This window comes from Eptatretus burgeri, chromosome 14, assembly GCF_056783735.1.
Source record: "Eptatretus burgeri isolate ZD-2024b chromosome 14, Ebu_testis_v1, whole genome shotgun sequence".
NCBI lineage: Eukaryota > Metazoa > Chordata > Myxini > Myxiniformes > Myxinidae > Eptatretus > Eptatretus burgeri.
This window is the reverse complement of record NC_140974.1, coordinates 2103891-2114063: the sequence shown is the minus strand read 5'-3', so window position 1 is coordinate 2114063 and position 10173 is coordinate 2103891.

The following is a 10173-nucleotide window of genomic DNA, read 5'->3' as shown; positions in this document are numbered from 1 at the left end:
TGGGTACCGGGTGAGGTTGATTTGGCGCCCTCGTCAAGAAGTGGTAGAACTTCTCGAGTGTCGGCCATGAAGAGGGGCAGGCCCGGTGATGGAAGTAGTGAGGAGTCGGAGGTGCGGAAAGGGGTGAAGGATAAAGAGGAGCCAGGGGATAAATTCCCGATTATAATTTCGTCTGTGGAAGGGTCCAAGTCGTTAATTTTCCATAACCCGATAAAATTGGCTTCCGTAATTGGAAAAAGAATTTGGTGACGTACATTGTGCAAGGAAACTTCGATCGGGTGACCTTCTGATCCAGTGCAAATCGGTGGCCCAGCGGGAAAAGATTCTGAGAGTCTCTCTTTTCGAGGATATTCGAATATCTGCTCACATCCCCAGGTCTTTAAGGGAATGCCGGGGGGTAATTTACGGGATTGACCTGGACATTGATATGGAGGTTATCAAGAGGCATTTGGCTGACATGGGAGTAGGTGATGCTCGTCGTCTTACGTCGGTGAGGGATGGTGTGAAGGTCGATACCACATGTGTGGTGTTGTCCTTCTCCATCCCGGTCCTTCCCCCTAAAGTGTTCCTGGGCTACCAAGCCTTTCCTGTTCTGGAGTATATCCCTCCCCCTTTAAGATATTACAAATGCCAAAGATTCGGTCATACTACAACATCCTGTCGGGGTAAACGGCGTTGCAGCAAGTGTAATGGGGATCATGAGTATGAGAGTTGTACGTGCGTTAAGATGTGCTGTGCCGATTGCGGTGGGGAGCACAGTGCAGCCTACAGAGGCTGTCTGGAATTTCAAAGAGCGACCCAGATTCAGCAAGTGAAAACCACCGGGAAGTTATCGTATGTGGAGGCGGTGCTCAAGGTCCATGGCTCAAGAGGGAGGGTTACAATTATAAATTTCTATAATCCTTGCCAACCATTGATGCACAAGAGTCTTCAGGAGGTTTTTAGAAGGTGTGAGGGGGTGGTACTTGTCTGTGGCGATTTCAACAGCCATAATATTCTCTGGGGCTCCAAAAACACTAATAGGAACGGCGATATTATTGAGGATTTGATCGATGAATTCGATATGGTGATATTAAATGACGGAGAGGGAACATGTATAAATCCATCCACAGGGAAGATGTCCCCTCTGGATCTCACTCTTATTTCTTCAATAGAAGCTGCGAGATGCGATTGGGAAGTCCATGATGACAACCAAGGGAGTGATCACTCTCCTGTGATCACAAATCTCCAATGTGAAAGGGGTTCTGTGGACTCACTCGGACCGGCTTCTTGGAACTTTTCTAAGGCGAATTGGGGTAAGTTTTCAGATCGATGTGTCAGGGACGTGAAGGAAGAGATTGGTGTTCACAACATAGATAGCATCAATAAGAATATTGCTCAAATTATGTATTTGCTTGGGAAACAATCCCAACCTCAATTCCTTCAGTGGGTAGGAAAATTAAGGTCCCCTGGTGGAATGAGGATTGCGAATTGGCAATCCAGGGAAGATGGGTGGCTCCAAAGAGACGTAGGAAAACCCTCAGGTTGGAGGACGTTATAGAGTATAAGAGGAAAAGGGCGATAGCCCAAAGAACTATAAAACGGGCCAAGTCTGCCTCTTGGAAATCATTTTGTTCATCAGTTAATCCGGATACCCCTCTCAAAACTATATGGGGAAGAGTCAAAAGTATACAGGGAGTTAAGTCGGGTGGGAGATCTTTTCCAGTGATCATTTCCCAGAACATAGCCCTGTGTTCTAATGCAGACAAGGCAGAAGCCGTGGGCCAATTCTTTTCTGGTAGTGAGAACATCATAAAGGATGACGTTTTAGAGGCTCGTTTTCCCCAAATTGTAAGTCAAACCAGGGTGATCACCAATACAGTTCTGTCTTCAAACCCTTCACTCAATCTTAACTTCACTATTTGGGAACTGAACCAGGTGATTAGTTCGGTTAAGAATAGCGCCCCAGGCCCGGATCGGTTATCGTTCCTTATGTTCAAACACCTGGAGGATCGGGTGTTGAGAGTGTTCCTGAGTTTCTTCAATAGGATTTGGGCTTTAGGGAAGCTTCCCTGTAATTGGAAACACGCTATTGTAATTCCTATTCTGAAAGAGGGGAAAGATGGCACTGTCCCATCTTCATATCACCCGATCTCCCTTATCTCAGTTGTTTGCAAATTAATGGAGAAAATGGTGAATAACCGATGGTCTTCTTCTTGGAAAAGAACAACCTATTGTATAAAGGCTAGAGCGGTTTTCGAAAGGGATGGTCCGTTATGGATCACATTTCCGCGCTGGCAAATGATGCAAGGAAATCCCTCGGTAATCAGGAGTCTCTTCTGGGAGTGTTCCTCGATATCCAAAAGGCATACGATTCAGTCTGGAAAAATGGCCTCCTTTATAAAGTGAGCAATCTCGGGGTCAATGGCAGAATGCACGATTGGATCGGTGACTTTTTATCGAATAGAACATTTCAGGTGAGGGTTGGCCTGAGCCTCTCCTCTTCGTTTCATTCTGAAAAGGGCATTCCCCAGGGAAGCTGCTTAAGCCCAACACTCTTTAGTATTGTTGTGGTTGACCAAATTCGCAAACCACCATTCAGGTCCCTTAGGTGAGATATCTCTGTAAGTATATGTGTAGTTAGGCCCAAACCCGTTGTTTCGAGGGAATAAATGTTATTCAGTCGGGCTGCGACTCTTCAGGATAGCCGTTTTTCTTTTACTATCTTTATTTTGGACCAGCCGCCATTACTACCACCACCAACCACGTCTCAACAGCCATCACAACAACAACCACCAACCACAACGCCGCTTCACAACAACAACCACCAACCACAACGCCGCTTCACAACAACAGCCACAACCTTTACCGTCACAACTCGCCACCATCGCATCACCGTCATTCCCACGCCACTTGTGGGCGCCGATGCTGGACTCGTGCGGGGCGCACACCGAGCAGCGTGTTCAGAGACATCACAGACTTTCCGAAGAAAAACGGATCAAAAATGACTCACGCCCACTTCTGTTCCATCCTATCGGCGAGCTGGGGCGATTTGGCCCCGCCTCCAGGGCGTTGGAGTGAGGACGCTATATGCAAATTCATGGATCAAAAAGCATTCACGCCCACTTTTCCTCGGTCCAATGGGGAGCCAGTTAGAGTGGTGAAGGGTCGGAGGCAAAGGGTCAAGGGTGAAAGAGCGAAGCCACGGGGCTTATATAAACGGCTGCGTTCGTCAGTAAAGGCAGTGGTGCGGAGTTCAAGAGAGTCGTCGGTGGAGCTGGAAAGAAGTGGGAGAAGTCAAGAGTGAAGAGTTGGGACGAGCCAAGAGAGGAGACGGAGAGGGCGAGTAGACGGAGCTGTGGAGAGGTGGCGGCGGCGAAGGCGGACGAGGGGGTGCTCGCGTCGGTGCCGGGAGCTGCAGAGGGAGAGGCCAGCAACGCGACCGAGGTGGAGGAGGAGACGCTCGCCGCGGGACCCGAGACAGGGTGATATCCTCCTTCCCCCGAGCATCAGCAAGCCCCTCCTGTTTCCCCCCCCGCGCTGAGATAGTGCGACAAAGGGGGCCCCCTTTCCCACCCCCTACCAGACACTGTCCGCGAGGCCCGCGGGGTTGAGGCGCCACCACCGCTCTGCGTCTCATCATCAGACGGTAGGCCCGACACGGTCTCGGCCCCAGGCCCGCCTACCCCCCTCATCATGGAGGGTGGTTCTCTTTTCTTTTGCTTTGGGTATGTGTTGTCGGCGCCGTCTGTGAAGTAAAATTGTATAAGTGTTGCCGTGTGCCCGGTAGTTGGTTAGATCTGCATTGTTGCATTTGCTTTTTGTGTAATATTGTGTTTCTTCTCCTTTTACATTTGCTTTTGGTGTAATTGTATATGTGTGCTTTCCGTTCATCGCGAAATAAATGTGCTTATTGTTGAACTGTTTTCCCGCTTCGCTTCGTCATTTCTTTCATTGAATCTCCATCTTGCTTCACGTAAAGGGTTGGTCGTGGGCTAAAACGCCCGATAATTAATCGAACCGTCGAGGCCGACGAATAACACCGCTCGGTTATCCCGATAGTACGGAACGGGTCGCTTAAAGTGGCCCGTGTCCGAAGTCGACCTGCGGCGAGGTGCGATCGCCCAGTCTACCCTCCGTGTGGGTACTTAGGTAGGTCGAATTTGGCGAGCAACCCTATCCCACGCGGGGGCTGATTGGCACGATCGTGGTGAGACCGAAAGGTCCACCCGTGACTAGTTCCCGGCGTTAGTCCGAGAGGGTCACGACTGGATTGTCCGTCCGGTGGGCGACGTGCCGCGATTCGAGTTACGTGGCCGTCCGCACGCCGGCGGGCGCGAATCCGCAACACTGGTGTCAGGTCGTGCGATACAAACTCATCGCCCTCCTCGCGGCACTGGTATCGGAGAATGGGAAAACGGGCTCTCCTGTCTCCAATTAAATTCACGGGAATCGGTCCAGGGGTGAGAGGAGCGACCCCCGATTCCCTCCAAATTACGAGCGAGCTAAATTAACCCTTTAAGAGAAGCAAGATGGCGTCTCAAGGCGAGCGGGAGCCGGGGGTATTAGAAATGGATGTAGAATGTGTAGAATCCATGGCTCAGGACGAAATCCCCGTGCAGGAAATGTTGGTTGTACAGGAAAACGAACTCGCCCAACTGAACCCAGAGCCCGAAATAGGTGCGGCAGCGGCCGCGGTGTATGACACCTCCCCTCCCCCTCTCCACCAAAACCCCCCGACCCTTGCCGAAACGGCTCACCCAAGCGCACCCGACATGGCCCAGCTATGCGCCATGCTGGCGGTAATGACAACGAGGATGGATGCGTATACACAAAAGATGGAAACGAATGCGCATGAAATTATAAACGAAATGAAAGGCATGAACAAGCAAATGAAGGAAGAAACGAAAAAGCTGCGGGGTGAGACGCGGAACATGGGCCGAAGCCAGCAGGCGGGCATGAAGGCCGTGACCAGGGAGATAAAAATGGCGACTCCACGTGTAGGAACGAACGAGCTGGGAGGGGGTGCAACGGCTGTCGGGCCCGCGGTGGAGGCGGGTGAAAAAATAATTCGGGGGGCGTGTTGGGCGAGGGTCGTGACGATGACCGAAAGGGAAAAATTAAATAGGGAGACCAAAACGTGTGAGACGAGACACGAGGTGACGACAACGGAAATAATAGTTGAGACAAGGGAGGTAAAGGGTGAAGAGCTGGTAGAGACACGGGAGATAGGAACGATAGAGGGAAGACTGCACGATGAAGACGGGGTAAGTGACGCACACACACACACGGAGGTAGTGGAGGATAGTGAGGGTGAGCTGGTGGACTGGGTGGAGGCCCGGTGCGAGCAGCGGGATAGCCTCCTCCAGGAACGAGGGGAGGGAGTATGCCCCCTTGAGGCGAGTCTCGACCAGGTGAGTTCGGTCGTGCTTTGCGAGGTTGAGGGGACGAGTGCTGTGGACAGGTGCTCGGAGAGCTTGGGGGGTATAGAGGCCCCGGAGACCCTTGTGGGGACACGAATCCCCAGTGTAGTTGTCCCTGTGTGTGTGGTGCAGGGTGTGAGTGCGTCCCCGTGTGTGGAAGCGACCCCGTGTGTGAGTGGTGTGGTGGCGATGGTGCCGGAGTACGTGCTTCCCAGCACGCCGAGTGTGGATGAGGCACCGTGTGTGGAAGAGGCCGTGTGTGTTGATGTAACGGCCAGTGTGGATGAGGCACCGCGGGTGAGTGCCCCCGCGTGTGTGAGTGAGGGACGGTGTGTGGATGAAACACCGCGGTTGAGTGCCCCCGCGTGTGTAAGTGAGGCACGAGTGAGTGGAAGGCCGCGAGTGAATGGAGCACCACGTGTGAGTGGTATGGTTTATGCAAGGGAGACCGTGTGTGTGTGAGAGCGGTATGTAAGGGAGATGTCGGTCGGCATGTGTGAACATGCGGCCGCGTCTCCCGGGGTGAATGTAATGGTGTGGAGTGTGAGCGTCGTAACACGCAGGTGTGCGTGGGTGGAATGGAGGCGACGACGGAGACATGTGAAGAAAGAAAGCCGAGTAGCGGCTGTAGTTGTTTCGGGGACCGTGCCGGGTTCACCCAGCAGTGAGCACGAGGTCCGTGCTGTGCAACGCACGAGGCCCCCACGTGCTCGCTTGCGAGAGTGAAGTCCCGGTCCGGAAACGCACGCGGTGGATTTGCCGATCCCGCGGACGGACAAAGTTTAGGCAGGTAAATGGATTTGGACCGGACGGGTTCTCCACGCGATCGTGTGTGTTAAGCTCCAACGGGCAAAGCACATGTGTTCGCGTGGGGAACCCCTCGAGACGTGGGGAACCCCTCGAGACGTGGGGCTTGTGGTTTTTTTTTATGCGCACGGTGACGTCATGGCTGCACGTGGGGTTGGAATCCGGCAGGAGGGGTACCCCTGCCGGATGGTACCGTCCAAGGAGGGACGAGGAACACGTGCAGCTGCATGACGTCACGGGCAGGTGCAAAGTGCGCGAGCTGTGAGTTGCCGCGCTGGTGCTGCGCATGTAAAAAAAAAATAAATAAATAAAAAGCAAGCCTCACTTTCGGGTGCACAGGATTCCTGGGCAAGGGGTGGAAGACCCCCTTGACCTAGGGCACAGGATGGAAACTAGTTAGGGGGAAGGGTTAGCTTAGTTAGACTGACTTCATGGGGCAGGGGTAAGTCCTCATGGAGTCCGTGGAATGGATTAGTTAGAGGGATTGTAGCCAGATTTAGGTTGGGAAATAAAATGATTTATTTGGAGACAGTGACAGGCAGTGAATGTGTAGAGGGGATGTAGTTTAGCGACGTAGGTTAAATGGAACGTGCTATAGTTTAAGGGACGACGTGGGAGCACGAGTTAGTTAGGGGGAGGTAGTTAGAAGGATGGCAGAGTTCAGCGGTGAGTGTGTTGAAGAGTTGTGAGGTGAGTACATGATGAGTGAGTGAGGCCAGCGGGTCTGTGTGTGTGGAGTGAATGGGGAATGCATGGTGCGATGAGTGATTGGGGGGAGGAGTGACTCCCGCCCAAGGGACCCCGGGGTCAGTGTAGAGTGAGTTAGGGGGTTAGTCAAATTGAAAAATGGAGGTCGTTTTGTTGTTGGTGTGAATGTAGGCTCGGAACCCGTTTGGAGGGGTGCAGGAGCCCTGTTGACGGGCTGGGAGCGTGGCTGCGAAAAGTGAGTATCGCTGAGTGGGTACCCCGGGCACCAGGCTAGTCGGCCGTGGTAGGCCAAGGGCCCATGGGGGGCCGGGATAGCGTAGTGGGCACGGGTGCGCCTGCTTGGTGCGGGGGCCCGGGGCGCCATTAGCCGCGTGGGCAGTGTTGTGGGCACGGGTGACCCTCGGAAAGGGGCCTGGGAAGCCAGCCTGCCACGTGTGCGTTTCAGGAGGTGCCATGGGGGCACTCCCCGGTGTTTAGGGAGCTGGTAGACTCGGAGGCAGTGTAGTGCCCGGGGGTGCCATCGTCGGACAATCGGCAGAGGGTCGTGCCTGCCAAAGGGAGCCACGTGTCCCAGCCATGAGACCGTGTGAGGGCACGGAGAGAAAATTGGGGGGCGAGGCCCGAAATTGTGAGGACACCAACACAGGCGACGGGAATCTGGGTTGTTAGAACCAATAGTTTAAGCGAGAGGCGCTTGTTGAAAGCCCCGGGGTAGTTTAACAGTTAAATGGTTAGGGTAGATTAGGAGATGTACCCCTCCGCACCATCCATCCCCTCGCTGTCGTTGTGGGCCGCTGGACCCACTTTGGTTATAGATCGCCGAACTCTGGGCTGGCCATTCTGAGGCTTCGTTGGGCCTCGACACAGGACGTTAGCTCTCCCTTATTCCCCTCCGGGAAGGGAACGTAGGGGTTGGGAGTAGGCTAGGTGACAGGATAGGTTAGCCGAACAGAGACGATAAAGGGGGTTAGGGGACGATTTATAGTGGGGAAGTAAAAAAAAAAAAAAAATAAATAAATAAATAAGTTGGGGCTAAATTGGGGTTTGACAAATTAAGGGAGTGGGTATGTACAGTGACAGGCAAAGGCGATAGGTTGGGAGGGAGACCGTAGGGTAGGTCCGAGCCCGCCTTCCGAGTGGCCAGCACCACCGCACTCCCTCCACCAACCTCCACTGAACGGCAAAGGCTGGCCAGCTTCATCGGCTGGCTGTTTTTCTTCAAGGCCTGTGCCGGCCCACTTCATCGGCAGCTGTTGTGTTGCTGCAAGGCCTGTGCCGGCCGGATCATCTGCAGCTGTGGTACTTCAAGGCCTGTGCCGGCCAGTTCATCTGCCGGCTGGGTTTGCCTGCAGCGGCCTTCTTCTGCGGGCTGTGTTTTTGCCTGATCACCTTTGCCATGCCATGCCCACTGCCCCTGTGCACCAGCCCTGTTCAATTTTGCTTTGCCCCCCCCCCCCCTGTTCATTTCCATGTGCGCCAGGATCCGCAAGGCAACAGTTTGCAAGCTGCAAGAACTGCCCTGTTGGCAGCTACAACACGGGCCTGCAGTGGCGGCCCGTGCACCGTGTTTGCGTCCATCCATTCATCCATCCATTCGTTGTGTTCATTGCGTGTGCCACTTGAGCTGGCACGGAGACTGCATTTGTGCAGCCCATGCACCGTTGTGGTTCACGGCGTTCAGTTCAAACCATTCATCCATCCATTCGTTGTGTTCATTGCGTGTGCCACTTGAGCTGGCACGGAGACTGCGTTTGTGCAGCCCATGCACCGTTGTGGTTCACTGCGTTCAGTTCAAAAGGGAAGGCCTTGGACTGCGTGTGAGCAGCCGGCCACGTTCCCTGTCACCTGCATTATTTGAGCCAGAGACTGCATGTGAGCAGCCTGGCTCCCTGCTAACTGCTTTCTTTTTGCAGAGTTCATTGATCCTGGGCCATGGTTTAGTGTAAAATTTGTAAGTTAAGGTTAAGATGTACTGTACATATGAGTGCGCCCCCGGCATGTTTGTCTTAGCGCCGGCAATTTTATTTAAGTCGTCCGTGTGAGTGAGTTTGTTTAGGTAGTTACTCAGCCCTCAGGTTATTTATTTTGGGGACACGAATACCATGAATGTCGCACTCAGGGATCCGTAGGTAAAATGTACTAGGGGAAAACTACACATGATGGCACATGGAAATTTGACGACTCGGGACGAGTCTGTAAAAAGGGGAGGGGGTAGTGTTGTGGTTGACCAAATTCGCAAACCACCATTCAGGTCCCTCAGGTGAGATATCTCTGTTAGTATATGTGTAGTTAGGCCCAAACCCGTTGTTTCGAGGGAATAAATGTCATTCAGTCGGCCTGCGACTCTTCAGGATAGCCGTTTTTCTTTTACTATCTTTATTTTGGACCAGCCGCCATTACGACCACCACCAACCACGTCTCAACAGCCATCACAACAACAACCACCAACCACAACGCCGCTTCACAACAACCACCAACCACAACGCCGCTTCACAACAACAACCACCAACCACAACGCCGCTTCACAACAACAACCACCAACCACAACGCCGCTTCACAACAACAGCCACGACCTTTACCGTCACAACTCGCCACCATCGCATCACCGTCATTCCCACGCCACTTGTGGGCGCCGATGCTGGACTCGTGCGGGGCGCGCACCGAGCAGCGTGTTCAGAGACATCACAGACTTTCCGAAGAAAAACGGATCAAAAACGACTCACGCCCACTTCTGTTCCGTCCTATCGGCGAGCTGGGGCGATTTGGCCCCGCCTCCAGGGCGTTGGAGTGAGGACGCTATATGCAAATTCATGGATCAAAAAGCATTCACGCCCACTTTTCCTCGGTCCAATGGGGAGCCAGTTAGAGAGGTGAAGGGTCGGAGGCAAAGGGTCAAGGGTGAAAGAGCGAAGCCACGGGGCTTATATAAACGGCTGCGTTCGTCAGTAAAGGCAGTGGTGCGGAGTTCAAGAGAGTCGTCGGTGGAGCTGGAAAGAAGTGGGAGAAGTCAAGAGTGAAGAGTTGGGACGAGCCAAGAGAGGAGACGGAGAGGGCGAGTAGACGGAGCTGTGGAGAGGTGGCGGCGGCGAAGGCGGACGAGGGGGTGCTCGCGTCGGTGCCGGGAGCTGCAGAGGGAGAGGCCAGCAACGCGACCGAGGTGGAGGAGGAGACGCTCGCCGCGGGACCCGAGACAGGGTGATATCCTCCTTCCCCCGAGCATCAGCAACCCCCTCCTGTTTCCCCCCCCCCCCCCCCG